Source organism: Electrophorus electricus, chromosome 10 (genome assembly GCF_013358815.1).
Source record: "Electrophorus electricus isolate fEleEle1 chromosome 10, fEleEle1.pri, whole genome shotgun sequence".
Classification (NCBI taxonomy): domain Eukaryota; kingdom Metazoa; phylum Chordata; class Actinopteri; order Gymnotiformes; family Gymnotidae; genus Electrophorus; species Electrophorus electricus.
Genome location: NC_049544.1, coordinates 4,961,078 through 4,979,626, shown reverse-complemented (window position 1 = coordinate 4,979,626; position 18,549 = coordinate 4,961,078). Strand labels below are relative to the sequence as shown.

Genomic DNA, 18,549 nt, shown 5'->3' with positions numbered 1-18,549 from the left:
CGTAATGGCTGCCTAACTACCTCCATCTTAAATGGACTGGAAAATGGCATTTGAATTTTCATGTTAATTGAAATGGACTAATTGTTAATATATTCACTAGGCAAAAGTGTCACAATAAAAGGGAATCTGGAGTCCTTTTGATTTGAATCATGTGAAAATTTGGTAAATAAAAGCCAGTATCTGGTTATTGCTTAGGAGATAATAACATGCAGCATTTTCAAATAAAAAAGTCAAAGGTATTTTATTGTAATAGCTTTATTGTTCTAAGGAGATCAGTGTGTTACACTGTGTGGGGTCTTCTCTAGGATGTTGGCTTACAGATGCACACAATGATCGCTTCAAACTCCTGATAAATGACCATGTGCTGGCCAAAAAAAAAGAAGAAAAAAGTAAATATTGGAAACGGGGCATTTTTGTGATTCGATACAGGCTTTAAGCAGAAAAAAATGAGAAACGTAGAAAGGGAGTCCTTTTAATACATTTAATCTAATCCAATTTCCAAATTTCCCTAAAAAGGAATTACGAGATACGGACAGTGGGGGGTGAATCCGTATCCAACAATTGCCGTCCATTTTCTGAAAAAAAAAGAGAGAAAAAATTGCCATGCGGCTAAGGAGGGCTATTCTCTGGGGTAGTCCTTTTCCTTCACGGGCAACTATAGAAATTAGCCCTCGCCTTCACTGTGCTCTCACACTTGGCTACACACGCTTGCATGAACACAAGGAAGAGGAGGAAAAAAAACTCTTTTCTTTCTGTCAGCATTCCTGGCCAACAATGGCTAGATTAGGCAACGAGAAGGGCCCCCTTCAGAGGTGTGGTGGGGGTTTGGGCAGGGGGTGGCTGGTGCATTGAGTGGGGCAATGGCCCCGGCTGGAACAGCTGGTGGGGGTTAATGGCGACTGAACCCCACGGTCGGGACCCTTTCTCTATTGTTTGGGCCACTCATGGGAAGAGAAGGGGAGTGCTGACAGGCTCCGGGGTGTGATGGACCCTTGGCAGAAGTTGCGGGGGTCGTCCGAGCAGGGTGTGGTGGACCCTCTGCGGAGGACGCGGGGGTCGCCGGAGCGGGCTTTGTGCATGCTCCTGCACGCGTGTGTGGTTACTACACCACAGGAAGCAAACGGAGGACCAGGGGAGCCAAGGTGGAGCGGAGGAGACTGATGAGCTGGCTGGAGATGACCCTGGAAGAAGAGAGGATGCCACATCCTTTAGAAAATAGATTTAAAAAAATGCAGGGTAGTGAGAATGTGGAACACAACTTTTCTCCGTCTTTCTGTAGCTTTCATTCCACGATTTAACACTGGCTGAAATACCAGTGTGCCTGAGGAGGCTTAAATCTGCTTACAATGGGTGCGCCCATGTGTTTTAGCATACACCATGAATCAGTCAAACCAGCCACTTCATTACACACTGTAAGAGCCGATGAGATGACTCACGGGATCATGTGAGAACCAGCAGAGCTGTTTTCAACTTCTGTGTAGAGAGACACATAGTGCTCAGCCTTCCCGAGATGGAGGAAACTATCAAAGCTGTGGTTAAGACACTTTTCATCTAAATGCAGCTTGTGTGGGTGTATGTATGCACGCACATGCATGTGTGTATGTTTTCACACACGTGTGTGTGTGTGTGTGTGCGTGCGTGTGTTTGCGTGTGTGTGCGTGTGTTCCTGCCTGGATAATGATGCTGTGGGTGTGTGTGTGTGTGTGTGTGTGTGTGTTCGTTCCTGCCTGGATAATGATGCTATGTCTGCATGTTTGTGTGTCTACGACAGTGCTGTGATCAGAAATACAAAAGGGCTGCTTTAGACTAATGGCCACATGCATTAGTATTCAGAACTGGGGAACACAAGAAAATGATCATGGATCCTGCAAACAAACCTGACTGTGTGTGTGTGTGTCTTGTAAGGTTCCGATTTAGTAAATACACTCACTGATAGAACCCTGAGGTTGTTCCTTTTTTCTTTCTTTTTCTCCCATTATTGTCCTGATTATGATAGCACACTGGTGTAACAGTTAATTGTTGATGACACCTGATTCACCTTGCAACAAATCCCCCTTCCCCATCCATGCAAATTGAATGCTTGAGAGAGTGTGTGCGTGTGTGTGAGAGGCAGAGAGAGAGTGTGTGTGAGAGGGAGAGAGAGTGGGAGTGTGTGTGAGAGAGAGAGAGAGAGAGAGAGAGAGAGTGTGTGTGTGTGGGGGGGGGGGGGTGGGGGGTGGCGTTGATATGATGTGGCAGACTCAGAAATGAAAGATTAGTGTTCAGATGAGACCCTGGGGACACAGAGGCTGTGCTCCCAGTGCTGTGATTACAGGGAGGCCGACAACCCAGCCCTTGGCTATCAGCACTCGGGGCCACCTTAAATTAATAAAGCGTTTCACTCTCTCAGCTCTCAGGGCCACCTTAAATTAACACAGTGTTGCTCTCCCTCAACACTCAGGGCCACCTTAAATTAACACAGTGTTTCTCTCCCTCAGCACTCAGGGCCACCTTAAATTAATAAAGCGTTTCACTCTCTCAGCTCTCAGGGCCACCTTAAATTAACACAGTGTTGCTCTCCCTCAACACTCAGGGCCACCTTAAATTAACACAGTGTTTCTCTCCCTCAGCACTCAGGGCCACCTTAAATTAATAATGCGTTTCACTCTCTCAGTTCTCAGGGCCACCTTAAATTAATACGGTGTTTCTCTCCCTCAACACTCAGGGCCACCTTAAATTAACACAGTGTTGCTCTCGCTCAGCACTCAGGGCCACCTTAAATTAATAAAGCGTTTCACTCTCTCAGCTCTCAGGGCCACCTTAAATTAACACAGTGTTGCTCTCCCTCAACACTCAGGGCCACCTTAAATTAACACAGTGTTTCTCTCCCTCAGCACTCAGGGCCACCTTAAATTAATAATGCGTTTCACTCTCTCAGTTCTCAGGGCCACCTTAAATTAATACGGTGTTTCTCTCCCTCAACACTCAGGGCCACCTTAAATTAACACAGTGTTGCTCTCGCTCAGCACGCAGGGCCACCTTAAATTAACAGTGTTTCTCTACCTCAACACTCAGGGCCACCTTAACACAGCGTTTCTCTCCCTCAACACTCAGGGCCACCTTAAATTAACACAGTGTTGCTCTCGCTCAGCACGCAGGGCCACCTTAAATTAACACAGTGTTGCTCTCCCTCAACACTCAGGGCCACCTTAAATTAACACAGTGTTGCTCTCTCTCAACACTCAGGGCCACCTTAAATTAACACAGTGTTTCTCTCCCTCAACACTCAGGGCCACCTTAAATTAACACAGTGTTTCTCTCCCTCAACACTCAGGGCCACCTTAACACAGTGTTTCTCTCCCTCAACACTCAGCGCCACCTTGAGTTAACAGTGTTTCTCTCCCTCTACAGCCAAAGTGATCACTCCTGCCAAATGTTAACTTTAAATGTCACTTAATGTTTTAGCACTGGCTCACTTAAAGAAGTACACTTCAGATGTAACTGATTATTAATCTGGTTTTGTTTTGCTCAGACAGTTCGTACGATACATTCTGTACCATTGTTTTTAGCTTTTCTGGCTGCTAAAAGTATCAGCTAAAAAGTTTCAGCAATTAGACTTGTCTTTACAGGAATTATGTTGTTGATTTTCTGGTATTTTTCTTTCTGCACAGTTCCTGCAACACCTGCTTCTTCAGAACGTTCCCCCAGTCCACACACACACACACACACACACACACAGACACACACACTCACACACAGACACACACACTCACACACAGACACACACACTCACACACACACACACATACACACACACGCACACACACGCAGACTCACACACACACACACACACACACACACACACACACACAGGTCGTGTGTCATCTTTACCCCCCTCCTGCTTACCCCAACAGCAAACATTTCATTTCCTCATGCTCTCAGGAGGAGCTTTGTCCTATGTATGTTAGCAGGGCCCTAATCTGAAACCCAAACTCACACTCTCACGTTAGCCACTTCATCTTCCCCTGCTCGTGTTTGGCTGGTACCCCCCCCCCCCCGTCCCCATCGAGTGACGCTGTCTGTCTCCTGATGCTCTGCTGCTGCCGATATTCGGGACACTTTTCACGATCTCTTTGCGTTTTCCTGTTAAGGCTCGTTAAGGTGCTCTCCGATTGGAAGCGGTGTCCGATTCACCCATGACACACAGCTGTCTGCCGGCCTGCTCCGCGCCGGCTGCCTTGCGCCGGCCAACCCTGCCATGGGCTTCTGTCTTGCCCACAACCAACCTCACCCCCCCAAGCTTCTGATGGGGACCGACTGGATTTTCATACCTCTGCGGGACAAATTGAGGAGCTTTCACGGATGCAGTCACTCCGGGAAGGCTGCCAACTCTGTAGACCTTCGGAGAAGCCCTGCTCCGCCCCCCACTTCTTATTTTATGAGACAGTGATTGCCTCGCTGGAAATGCTGGCTACCTGTTTTTACAAGTCCTCTCCTCTGTGAAACACCTGTACGCAGCAGTTGGGCTCATTGTTTCGCTCAGCCCACCATCGTAAAAGAAGGCGAGACCAAAGAAGCGGCCACGTTAGTCTTGCGCTGACTCACGCCTCCTTCCTGGCGCCAGCGCGGGCGAGTGCTTCCTGTCACCGCTTAAAAACATGCGTCATGTGATGCCAACTTGAGCTTCCAGATGCTAATCATAGCTGTCACTATAAATCCTGCAAGTTTTGCTCAGGGCAACCGCAAGTATGTAAACCATGCCACAGGTACCCTCGCTGTCAGCCCCTTTGACATAAGTTGATGTGTGAAGCGCAGTGAATTTACAGGTCTTTTTTTTCTCATACAGGTTTTGTCTGATGTTTTTTTTTTTTTTTTTGACAGACATTTATCAGGATTTTTTAACCATTTCATTCCATCTGTTGATTACAACAAAGAGAGTGTTTATATTGTCACAGTACAGAATTATGACGTTTCCAGCTTCAACCCTGAAACTTCACACAGTCTGAAAACTTCATCCAGTTGGCAGTGATCACTCAAACTAAAAATGCATTACCAAATATATTACCGATCAAGTTCCATCTCATATTTGAATCAAACATCCATTCTATCCTGCAAAAAAAAATGCAACACTTGTGGGAAATATAAATGTTACCCTTTCCCTAAAGTGCCGGAAATATTGTGGAGCTATGGATTAAATGTCGTGTTTGGCGGCCTCTTATTGATGGCGGGAGAATGTGGAAGTAGCCAGCGACCTGGACGTAAAAGATGGGGATTTATGGCCTGGTATCTCTTGAACAATTTTATCAAAAGCCCATTCCAACATGGCATTTTTCGTTGGGCCATAAATCAGCGTAGTCGGAGCGGTGTGCCTGGACAGTAAGCGGAGATGGATGAGCCGGGGGAGAGGTCAGCTCCGATTTTTCACCCCGGCCTCCTGTCACTGCCTCTGGCGACTGCTGCACCTTTATGAATTGCTGTTTTACTGACTTGTTGTGTTTTTAATTTGTTTTACCCTGCTTCGATGGCGGGGGGGGGGGGGGGGGGGGGGTAAAAACGGAACGTGGATGGGCACTAGGACCTCACTCGACCCGTCGGAGACCATGTGCCAGTCATGAAAATCGAGCCGTCTTTCGCAAACTGAGATTATGATTTGTTCACCTCTGAATTGCTGCATGAATTGTTTTTGGGCATGTAACTTGAGTCTGAGAAAGTTTGACAGAGAAAGTCTGACAATGCCCAAAAGGTAGAGTAAGTTAAATGCAATTCCTGTGTCCAAAGGAAAGTTCTTCAGTTATTCTAAGACTTCAGAAGTGCTTGTAAACAGTGGTTGGAACGTGGCTCTGCTGGCCTTCACTGGGTTACAATAGGATATGTGCACATATATGTAGTCAGGCATTTTGAACTCCAAACTGTAGAATATAAACGACAATTAACAGGCACAAGACACGTGCTTATGTCACGTTATGAACTAGAGATATAGCGCGGTGGACCTGTGACTACAAGGGAATTTTCTATCACTAATTTATTCATATATTTTTATGAAAGCCTGTTATTGGTCGAGTAAGCGCTTTCATCCACTCCCCTCTGATTGAAAGGCCTGCTGTGTGCCCACCTAAGGTGGTCATCTCTCGTCACCGTGGTGACCTTGTCATGGTGGCGCTGTCCCTGGGTGATGTTCCCTCTGCTGTGTGAGTCCAGCGCCCTTTAGGAGCTACTTACACCATCAGCACCGCCTGGCAACCCCGAACAAAGCTGATGCAAGAAATACAGAGAGATGTGGGCTTGAGAAGTCAGTCAATGTCACAATACCTTTTAGCAGCACAGCCTCATACTGCATGTGCAAACCATTTTTCTAGTTACCATGTGGTATATAACATGCTGGAACCTGCACACAGTCAAATGTGCAGATATGCCTGCATACATACACACGAATGCATGCATGCAGCCAGTTTGGCCCATTGCCATGGTAATATGGTAAATCTGTGGAGGAGCAGTGGGGAAGCATTGCAGGAATTCTTGCACACAGGGCATGACAGACCAGCCGCCGATGGGCGGGTGTGAGGACCTGGTCTGCTAGGCAGCGTAATTTACTAAACCTGTGCATTTGAAAATGCGGTCATGGGTCACGGGTGCACGGACGGCCCCCTGTGATCATTTTCTCACTACAACGAAAGCCAGAGAGTCTGAGGGAGCCGTGGCACCTGTGGGACAACCTGGAGAGCCATTCCCTCCTTCTCCTGCCTCTCTGTGTGTTTTAACTTTTGGTTAAGTGTCAGTGAGTCTCATTAGACTGCGCAGCTGAAACATGTTTTGCTGCATGTGGGATCTGCAGCCACAGCGTGGGTTTTTCTCCATTCCCAGACTGAATACAGCAAATATGTGTCAAATAAAAACAAAACAAACAGGATCTCCAACCCCTGCTGAATTTGAACAAAGCTGAAAAATAGTTCTCTGCTTCTTATATCCTTCAAGAGAGCACGATGTAGACAATAGAGGAAACCCAAACAATTCCCTGCTTATTTGTTCGTGTGAGAGAGAGAGAGAGAGAGAAGAAGAGAGTAGAAGAAGAGTAGAATCGTGGTTAGAATTGTGAATTTTGCAATTCTTGTTGACACAGTACTTGACCTGTTTCAGGTTTGCCACCAGTGAGAGGTGAAATTGCGGAGAACAATCTGTCTCTGTCAGAAGCTGTGTATCCCACTACACACCACACACACACACACCACACACACACACACACACCACACATACACACACCCCACACACAGCACACACACACACACGCATACACACACACCACACACACACACATGCACGCACACCACACACACACACGCACACACCACACACACACGCGCACACCACACACACACACACATCGTACACACATACGCACGCACACATGCACGCACAACAAACACACACACACACGCATGCTCACACAAACGTGCGCGCGTGCCACATGTTCACCATGTTGTTCTTTTTGCCTTCTTTTTCTCTGCAGCTGTAATTTTTCAGGCCTGCAGCCTAGCGCTGAGTGCTCAGTAAATTTCTTCTGCGAGACGCTCAGTCACTGTAGATAATGCTTTCAAAGTCTCTGTCGAAAAACAACAGACAACCCCTCGTACCATTCCCCCACGAAGGATTCCCACACTCTCTGCACTGACAGTTGTCACCGCACAGATGGGAATTGCATGAAGGCAATGGTTGACAAATCTACCTTTTGTAGTTTATTTCTGGTTACAGTGTGCATTTATGTTCAGCCAGAATGACCCTCCATCACAGACCCAAATGGCAGTGATGTTGTACTCTATTTTTAAAGATCACTGCAAGCCAGATGCATGTACTGGTGTCAGGCATCAGCTGCGCTTCTCAGTAGCACTTACTTTCTGCCACTTTTTATTATTTTGCAATGGACTCCACGGCCAATCAAACCAATCAAAGAAAAGCAGGTCTTGTCCGACAGTCTGATGTGTGTACAGACTTGATTAGAGTTAATCAGCAGAGACTGAGCGGCACTTGCCTCTGCCCGTCTCCTGACAACCTCCACGTATCCCTTCTGGCACCGGCTAGCAAGCAGCTGAATTTTTATAGGGCAGAAGAACAGCCTGTGATTAGGGGAAATGTTTCTACCCTTTGCTCAAACCAGAGCTCAGGCCTCATCTGTTGTCAGCAGACCTAGGACTGAAATAACTACCAAGTGCAATCAAGAAAGAGCCGTGAGCTCCAAAACTGCAATAATAATAATAATAATAATAATAATAATAATAATAATAATAATAATAATAATTCGAGAGTATTTTTCCAGTTCAGAGATATCGATTAAGGACTGAATGATGTGTTCACAAAATGAACTTTTGTGCAGTGAATATCGTGCCGTACATCAGATTTGGCCTGTTGAATGACACAACTTTATTGCGTGCGTGTCTACTAAAGTCATATAACATAGCAAAGTGTGGAAATACATCTATTTTATTTTGTAGCTCTACTAAAAGCACTTGATGAGGCAATTCACTATGAGTGGTATCAACTTTTGAAACATGTTATCTGTTGCTCTGTTGCACAGATATAGTCACGACTAGTTTTTTTTAGCCCATGGGCTTTACAGAATTGCATACTGAATGAGGCAGAACTGTGTGAATGGAAAGACAGGCTGATTGTAGAAATCTCTGGGAAAAAAGCCCACTGATTGTGACTTTACTGGGCCTATAAAGTGTTAAATTATAGTCAACCTCCAGCCAATGTATTGAACCTTTTGATGGTTGCTTGGCAACAACTAATTTAGGCTAGCTGTGTGATATGTCTCTTGTTTTGGTGGGTGGGTGTGTGTGTGTGTGTGTGTGTGTGTGTGTGTGTGTGTGTGTGTGTGTGTGTGTGTGTGTGTGTGTGTGTGTGTGTGTGTGTGTGTGTGTGTGTGTGTGTGTGTGGCATGTAGCACATCTCCCTGTGAAGTGCTTGGAAGACGGTAAGAGGAAAGCAAGACCAGCTGGACAGCCTGGATATCACAACGTAAAGTGGCACAATACAACAGAAATCAAGCCAGGGAAAAAAAACTAGTTTTCCAGTTACTCATTGTAAGAATGTTGTCCTGACTGAACTGCCGTGTTTCTGGTATATTATAAGATATTATCATTCTGCCAAACTGGTCTTGAGACGTTTTGCTTTAGGGAAAATCCTTTCTGAAGAATCATGCTGCAGCAGCATTAGAAGCCCACACATTCCAGACAGCAGTGCTGTAAAACGCCAGTTTGGATCCTAGCCGCCCATCAGGCAAGCGCCTAAATGGCACCTCATTTTGACCTAATGTTTGGTCCTTGACAGGAGTGGTCTTTATAAAGAACCATTATGTAAAAAGACCTCCGCGTTTGCTCTGTGTGTGTAAATATATTAAGTGCCGTAGGTGCCGCATAAAATGACAACACAAGGCACCTCAGAAAGAAAAACGCTCTTCCTCAGAGCAGAGCTGTGAAGTATTAAAGGGTATTAATGCCTGTGCCCTATTGAAATCTAAATGCTCTGGAATCATTAGAAGCTTGGCCCGCCTTCTTCCTCTCTTGTCATTCATTGGGCAGGAAACCAGATGACTGCTGGGAAATAAACAGCACATCAGTGACTCTGCATTAATGTAAGACAGATAAGAGACTTTCAAGCGTTTTTGGGACTATATAATTAGCCATTGCTTTCTTAGCATTTGAATGGGCACTTAAACTTTGAAAGCTCTCATTGTCTTGGGTTACTGCCCTATACTCTTAGCATCCGTTAAGCCTTCCATTCAAGAGGAAATCAAAGGTCCCAACATTAAAATTAAGCAAAGTGGCCTTGCCTTTGTAAATCAAAGACAACTGGATCTCCCTTTTTTTGGTTTTGTTGTGGTTTTACATCACTTTTTGTCATTTTAATAGATTATCTTCAAATGGAGCAAAGAGCAGGAATGTAGCACTACAGAAAACAGAATGCTCCTTCCCTCCTACGCAAGCACAATATGGATTTCTATTTAATAATTTACAGCATCTTAGGTAATAAGAAATAAATTATTTTTAAATTATTATTTTAAAACTTAAATGAGAATGGCCATGGAAAGTATTTAACTATTTAGTAATTGTTCAACACAAAAATCCCTTTAAATTTGGAAATGTAGTAATAATAATAATAATAATAATAATAATAACAATAATAATAAAGAGTGATAAGTTCTGCTTGTGCTTGTGGAAATCAGTGCGGCATGGGTTTTGTGCTCCATTTGCTCCCTCGAGTTCCACGGACAATGCAGATCGCTGGGAGACCCTGACTGTCAGCACACAGTTATCCTCCCCCAGTGCAGGGCAGTACATCACCCTCTCTGGCCAGTGCACCGGAGCAGGTGGCCCTGGCAACAGGAGTGGGCAAACGCGTGAGTTCCCCCTCCCTCTCAGGAGCCTCTCACACTGTTAGAGGGTCTGGCAATGCCATCCGCATGTCCACTCGTTCAGTCTCCTCCAGCTCTAATTACGGGGGGGGGGGGGGGGGGGATGACTCGTCAACGCACCCCGTGAATGTCTCCGGTCACCATTTATCATGGCCTCCGTGATATGGGGATCTGCATGTGATGCGGGACTCGGCTGTTGCCCGTGGCGGTCGCCGGATGACAGGCCGATTAAGGCCTAACGAGCGGTTCAGGCGCAGGACAAAACCTGCCGTCGCTCCACTCGCTGTCCCACAGCGCATGGCAGGCCTAATCGTGCGTGAAAAGTCACCATGTTGCCGCGGCATTGCTGTAATACCTTATCGCTTCAGGGCCTACAGGAATATAAGGTGCTCCAGTGACACCTAAAGTGACGGTTTAGAGCAAAATGGCAACTGATCGTGAGGTAAGGCTTGTTAACAAAAAGTGGAATCAGGTGGACTGTCTGCTAGGGCTATGAGTTTGAGATTTGAGTGTATTACAAACCTCACGATTCTCTAACCACACACCCAACACGAATGTCCTGCTGTAGCAGGAAGCTGACTGTAGCAGGAAGCTGACTTGAAATACCAAGCGGTTTCAGTGTACAAGTGGAGTATTACGTGAGGAAAGTGGAGATATCATTACGTAGGTGCTTAAACTCAAGATTATATATCTTTGCAACACATATATTGCCTTATTTTTGATTTTCTCAGGATTAGACAATACTGTCGCTGATGCCTTAATACAGCGTAGCAATTTTTAGACAGGTTGTTTTACACACTTATACTGGTTTGTACATGAATATTCATACATATCAAAATATATATATTTTCGAAAAAAAAGAGACTCTGATGTGGCACACAGGACTGTTTGCTAAAATGGCACTTAGTGAACACTGTAATTTGGGCAGTACTTAAAGCCACACTGAGCATGAGATTAGAGCACATTTACAAACCACAGGGAAGATGCCCAAGACGTCCAGGGGGCTTTCAGCTGAATTACATGCACATTTCAAACTCTCAGTAGGAGGCCATCAAGAATTAAAACCATGTGATTGATGACAATGCTTCTTCCAATCTGAAGAAGGAGAAAAGCATTCCTTACTCTGCAGACAGGCAGCTCCTTTCCAATAATTTAGAACCGTGGGAACAGTTTTAAACGATTCAAAATTCTAGGTGTTGTTCCACATAGGTATTGCTAGAATTTGAATCTTCAGTATTTCAATGTTTCATAGCACTCGGACGTCCTAAGTAAAACCATAGACAACTTTCTCCTTTGAGACTGTGTGTAAAAACTAATGGTGAAGACAAGTGGGATATGTACATATTTTACAAACACTTAGGCCTCAGTTCTGACCTGAGTGGAACTATGACCCAGCTGAAAGGACAACCTGTCAAAGCAAGCTTTCATGTTCTCAGCTCGATGGGTAATCACTGTCTAATGGTTTGTGAACTGACCTAATGGCATAAACTCTCTCTCTCTCTCTCTCTCTCTCTCTCTCTCTCTCTCTCTCTCTCTCTCTCTCTCTCTCACACACACACACTTTCTTCCTCATAATACTTATGATGCTTCTAGAATAGAGAAACCATACGCTGATTTATCACAAAGGCTAGATATAGATTGTCACATGAACTTACTAACATTAGGCCACTGTACATCATGTCTACAGCTCTTGCATGGCATTTAATAGACGTAATATCACACGGGTTGTAAAAGGCATGGACAGAAACAGTATCAAATTCCAAGAGGTAATGGAACAGGCTCAGGTCAAAAGGTACTGGACTTAAGGCTATTTACCATTAGCCTAGTATCACAATGGAAGCACAAACTTTTGTTGTTCTTGGTGAATACAGGGCTCTGTTGATCTTTAACTACTGCAAGACACAAGGGAAAGCTAACCTCCTTTGCCTGTGGCTTTAATGGTAAAATTTGCAGTTGAAAGAGCGTACCGCTTGGTAACACACAAAAGAACAGAAGATGACTGAAACCTTGACAGACAAATTCAGAATGTTACACACCAAAAAGTGAAAAAAGCTGAAAGATTTGTTTCCCTTTTGCCCAGTTTTGCCTATCCTGTCCCTCTCTGACGCTTTGCGAGCAGAGCCTCAAAATGGTCATAAAATGACATTTTATTTCAATAATCTTCCCCTAGTGGCTCATTCAGTGGAAGGGCAGGGGAAGTCAACTGGTCGTCTCTCCGTAGTGGACATACAGTTGTTGCCTGGAGGTTGAAATAATTTGCCCTGTTCAGCTGCACACGAGTCAGCTCCTGTCAGTGGGCTAGTTTTGTTCCCGAGGCCAATTAGCAAGCCCTACCTTAGCCTGCAGCTAAAAGGCTACTAATGGGACCACGGAGGGGCCATCCACCTGAGAGGTGTGGGGCGCTCCCCGTGGAGCTTTCATTTGAGCTCGGGGAGGAGGTGGGGCACCGGGGGAATGGACGACTTCTTAAGCTTTTACCGTCACACTAAGCTTCATTGTGACTGCTGGCCGTTTGATCTTAAAATAATTTACTTAATGATCTCACGGCGGGAGCAATTGGTGCTGCTCGATTAGTCTGCCAAGTCTAATGGACATGGGAAGATAGGAGAGAGAGAGAGAGAGAGAGAGAGAGAGAGAGAGAGAGAGAGAAAGGAAAGAACAGACAGGAAACTGAGGATTAAACGCTTCAGTTTGGTTACCGTGGGAATTTAAATTTCCCAGCCTCATTCATAGTGTGGGGTGAGATTACGATTTAGACTGAGGAGACCAAATCCACATGTCCTCCTGCTACCCACCCAATCAGAAGTCTGAACCTGTGGTGGCATTTCTTCTGTGAGAGCGTTAGTTAGCATCAGCTAAATTTGGATTTTCTGACACTTTGGTATGTTCATTACAAACAGATTTAATTAACCTTTTAGCTTTGATCCAGGTGTTGATGTACTAAGCCTGATAGATGGTTCAGTAATCAGCAAGCTAACAGAGGAGAAAGTACATGAAGTCTGAGCGTGGTTTGGCCACTCGATGGCCTCAGCGGTACGCCGAGTGGTAGTCAACTGATTCTGTCCAGCAACAAAAAGCTAATCACTGTAATGATGGGGGCGCCCCTTCATTTATGTGGCCCGATTCATAACCACAGACCCCTCTTCATAATTCACCATTTTATGCAAGCGGATGAACCGTAATTACATTTAATGGGCAAGTTAAAAACTCATTTTGATTCCATGAGGGAAAATTGAATTAAAAGCAGAACACAATGATTTGACTCTCATTGAGGGTGCGGTAGGACTTTTGAAGCAGTCAAGTTCATGTCAGCCCAATTGCAATATGTCATAAAGAAGTTTAAGAATTCTTCATTTAAGTCCAGCATCACCACTGTGAGCCTGTTCCCGTTTCAAGTCAGCTGACTCTTTAAAGGTAAGAAGATATTCAAGCACTCAGCCAGGCTTTCTTCATGGAATGGACGATTTAAAAGGCTACAAAGAAAGAAAGACAACACAATTACACACATATCATTGATGAATATACATAATAAAGGCCAGCTGTGTGTATTTCATTGAAATTCAGAGATGCGATGGAGCAAAAATGCAAATCCATCTCAATTCATCGAATGCTAAAGAGAGAGAGTGGGCACAGAAAGGAGGTGACCCAGGGGCCGGAGCGTTCGGGAGAAAAGGTGGAAGGTTGCTGGGGTCATTAGCTTAGAAACGCCGCATCCCGTCGCTGGCAGCAATGGCGTTAGCCAGGAGCTAAAAGAAGAGCACTGACCACTGTATTCCCTAACAGCCACTGGCTCGTAGAAGGGTGAGCCCTAACGCAGCTACTCCAAGCCTGTCAGAGCCAGGTGAACGTGTGTTTCCATGTATGGCTCCTCCCCCACATGGGGGGGGGGGGTTGGGTCATGCCGGGGGAACAGCGAGACGGTTCTGGTTGCTGTGGTTAAATCACTGCGAGATGTTGGGAACGTTGAGCGTTTGTAACATGTCATGACAAACGTTTGGCTCTGCGCAGGTGATTTTAAGGCAAGGCGATATAAACTGACTCATTGAAAGTGGCAGGACCAATCGCATTTTACGCTTTTTAATTCTGAAGGAGCTGGTGCTACGTTTTAATATAAAATGTGGTGCAATTTTCTAAAACAATAAAATTGGAGCTTTAGAACATATGAACATACATATGTGGTTCAAATGATCAACCTTTAGATTACCTGAACAGAACTGGTAGATTCAGGTAAGGCAGGCATATATGTTTAGTCATGTATATAAAATATTAGCGTGTTTAAAAAATGAAATTATTTGATGATTCTTTGGTTTTAAATCACATTTTGCCATTTACTTCATTTTCTCTTATTTATCTATTTTGCTGTGACCCTCTGCGAATCCCAATAAAAAAAAACCCAACAGATTTATGCTCAGAAATGTTTATGTTAATGAGTTGTTTGCTGTATGTATTTTGATGAGGCAACACCTCTCTTAGCTGAATGCAGTCACAGCTTCCCAACTGTTTGAAACTGTTTTGTTCACAAGCGTTGCCAGTAAATCTGGCAGGACTGCAGGGGCAGACCCCCGGCACAATGACATCTTCACTCTACCATCGCCTGGCAGAAGTCAAAGCCGCTGCAGCTGTGGCAGGCTTTTACACTGACAAAAGATGTGCACTTGAACACTGAGGTCCCTCTTAGAGTGGACATTATGGCTGGGAGCGAAAGACAAACACTCAAGCAGCACAGAACAGCCATTCAAACAGCCAAGCACCGCTGGAGAACTGCTGACTGATCAGAGCTCAAAACAGGTCTTTATTATATTAACACATTTACAATGTACTAATGATTCACAAAAATCTACATCCTGTAAACTGTCTAGACAGGGTAGGTTGATGACATTTCCATGCCATTCATCTCCATGAGCTCCATGAAAGCTCACAAAGACAAAGCAATAAAGCATTTTAGGCGACTTTATTTTTCAATCGTGGCTTAGAGAGTATGACAACTAATTGCAAACTAAAGGCCCCATTTTTGAAGAATTCCTTTGTTGGAATACAGCAATTTGACATGAACTGCTGAGTAACATGCAAAACGTGGAAACAGAAGATCTTTTTTAAACAATATGTCTTTAGCTTCACTTATATTTGTGAATATTGAGATGTTATTTTCCTTTTTTGTTTTCATAATAATATTTGTTCTACTGCCACAAAGAGTCGCTTTCAGCACAACTCAATTCAAACTCATATCAAATTCATTCATCTGCTTTTGACCTGATATTCAGAAAATTCACTCTGGTACACCCCCATGCGTGTCTCTCCAGCGACCAGTACGTACACCCTGCTTTCTTTGTAGCTCTGCCTGTAACAGATAGCAGTGCCGACTTTGGTGTCCTGGTGCATTTTAAACATCTATTGACCCATTCCCCCTGAGCAGTGTGGCTGGTAAGCAGTCCTGGATGAGACCAAGGTGGGTGGGGTGGGGGGCATATTAAAACTTTTCCCACTCGGTCTCAGCAGTGCCCGTGATCTCCCCGCACCAAGCAGGGGAGGTGCCAGATCGTAAATCACGCGAGCTGTGAGTGGAATAGTTCATTGGCCACCTGTGTCAGCCTGCCCGCACCACGATCAGAGGCCCTGGAAGGCGACGTGCTCTGATTAATGCTGCACCGGGCATCGGAGGAGGTCGCCGTAGCCCAGAGATGGCACCACAGATCTCTTGGCCCATGCTCTGTCATCTCTTATGGGCCCGTGTGACGGTGGCGGCCCGCAGGCCAGCGCGGGTGCGAGGCACATGCGTGATGGGCAGGCGGGTCATGCCAACACGCGCTGATTACAGGGCAGTAGGGAACACTCTGGCGGCGTCTGGACGGGAGTGATGTGCTTTTACCTCCTTGCTGACATTATCCGATCGTTCTTTTGTCCTGTGGGCTGCAGTGTCTACATGGGGAAGCACACTCGGTTGGCTGAAAAACAGGAATGCGGTGGAAATTACAAATCGGACATTGCCGTTCATTAGACATTTCATTACAAATGATCTTATGGGAGCTTGAAAGTGGTGTTTATCACTAGTATTAATCACAAGATCACTAGGGGAGCACCAGTACTGTCATGGATTACTGGAAGGGATTAACCTTCTTTCTGTGGGAAAAGGAAACAGCATCCGAATGAATCGGATAGTTTTAACTACATGCTGTTTTCTGTACACACGCACACACATTCACAGAAACACACACATATTCAAATAATGTCCCTTGTTCCTTTGCTTTCTTTAACTACACTAATTACTTGAGTATAGTCTTGTATATAATACGTTTTTGCAACAAGGGCCAATGATGCATTATCTGACTGAAATAAGACCTAATTTAGAAAGCATGCATAAGTAACATGCATCTGTGATTTCTTTTCATATTATTGTCTCTATTGTCAAAAAAAACATTTATGTGTTGTGCAAGAAATTTTCACTAAGTTGCTGTTTGGTTCTAAAAGTAAAAATATGTTCTAACGTGTCCTTCGCACATCAAGAGGCATTTATAACCATCTAAGAGGAACACTTAAATCTGTCATATCTTAAAGAGAGGGACTCTCTAACATGTAGAGCAAGATAAGCACCGTCTGTTGAATAGTTGCTTCCTCCCGACCCCTGGGAGGACGTATCCATCAACAGATGCCCTCGGGTGGAGGATAACAAATTTGTCCCTTTCTGCGGCTTGCATAACACCGCAGGGGACGTATACGAAGAACGCATGTGGCCGGATATCGCATTCTGTCCAGTTCAAACGGCATTCCCATGGTTTCCTTTAGCGATTTTTCAAACTTCACCCCAATGTCTGTGACATGTCAAATGTTTGCGCTGCACAGAAACAACCAGATTTTTTTACTTAGCATTTTTACTTGTATTGTTTTAACAAACTGCAATTTTCTTTAAAATGTTTTAGGGGAAATTGTTTTTATGTCTATTTTAAATTTAATTTCAATTTTACTTTTAAATTTAATGCTCCAAAACGACAATTTAGTACAGGCTTAACTGAAAAGAAGACCTAGTAAATCGTTTAAAATCTGACATTGGGAAATAGTTTCTAAAGTTCTTCTTTAATATATGTATATATATATATATATATATATATATATATATATATATATATATATATATATATATATAAAATAATTATTTTATGAATAATTTCCTAAAGAACTCTTACTTACTTACATCACACGTAAACCTGGAGGTAATCTCACCACAACCACGCACAACTGAATAACTGAATAACATTTAACCTACTCGCAGTTTGGTTAAACAGAACTGTACTTTTGTTTAATATGCATTACCTGGTCTGTTCTGCTGTGGTCCGATTTCGTTTCCTTTGATGTTATAAATGTTTTATAATAAGAAAGTTAAATTTGGGCCAAATTTGAGTCTTTTTCTAATCCCGTGCAACGAAGGACTGCCCTCCTGAGGACATTATTGATACGCAACGCAGTTATTGTACTCTACAAAGCCTGACATAGCTCGCACTTCCAAACGTAAATTCTAAGTAGCCCACAGTACCAACTTATCGGTAGTTTCCATACTGTAACCTTTCCAAATGTGATTAACATTCGCCGGAAGATTCTCGGTACGCTTCACTGCAATTCAGACAAGAACGAAATATCGTGCCTCTGGCATCCTACGGTTAAGTTAGTTGTCGCTAGCAGGACTCGCTCCAGTGTGTTTCAGTTGTGAAGGCCCCTAGAGGGCAACATCGGTGCGCTCATGTTTGAAATACGGCAGAAGAGTCAAAAACACTTCACTGTCCAACTTAAATGGGATACATTTTCTTGAAGTAATGTGAGGTTAAATCAGCTTTAAGTAGGTCTGTTGAAAAATGTGAGAACGACTGACAAGTTATGACGAAGTTAAACGCAAACTATAGACAACGGGCTACACACAACTTAAAATAAATCTTTCTTTACAACCAGTGGAGATGCCCTCAACAGAGAATATATCGCACTGTTTATTCTTTCAGTAATTGTCCATGACTATGAATTCAGAAACAATTCATACTAATGGTTAAATAAACAAAAAAAGCTTACATTTTGATTGGACTGAACTCAAGCGCGTTCAGGGTCACATATTTACACACAGTCCGTTGCTAAGGGAACGGAACGCTGTACCGCCCCTTTCAGGGCGTCTCGTTTTAAATCACGTC

At 44.2% G+C, this 18,549-nt stretch overlaps 1 long non-coding RNA gene across 2 annotated transcripts; it reads right to left on the bottom strand.

Moving 5' to 3' along the window:
* Positions 1-259: 259 nt before the first annotated feature.
* On the bottom strand, positions 260-18,057 carry LOC113571213. 2 transcript variants are annotated; one of them, XR_003409971.2, is made up of 3 exons: positions 17,690-18,057; positions 16,251-16,326; positions 260-1,181 (listed from the first exon to the last, which is right to left on the bottom strand). It is a non-coding gene; the product is annotated as an uncharacterized LOC113571213 (long non-coding RNA). The 2 variants fall into 2 exon arrangements; XR_003409970.2 differs by lacking the exon at positions 260-1,181 and adding an exon at positions 12,085-13,857.
* Positions 18,058-18,549: the final 492 nt, after the last annotated feature.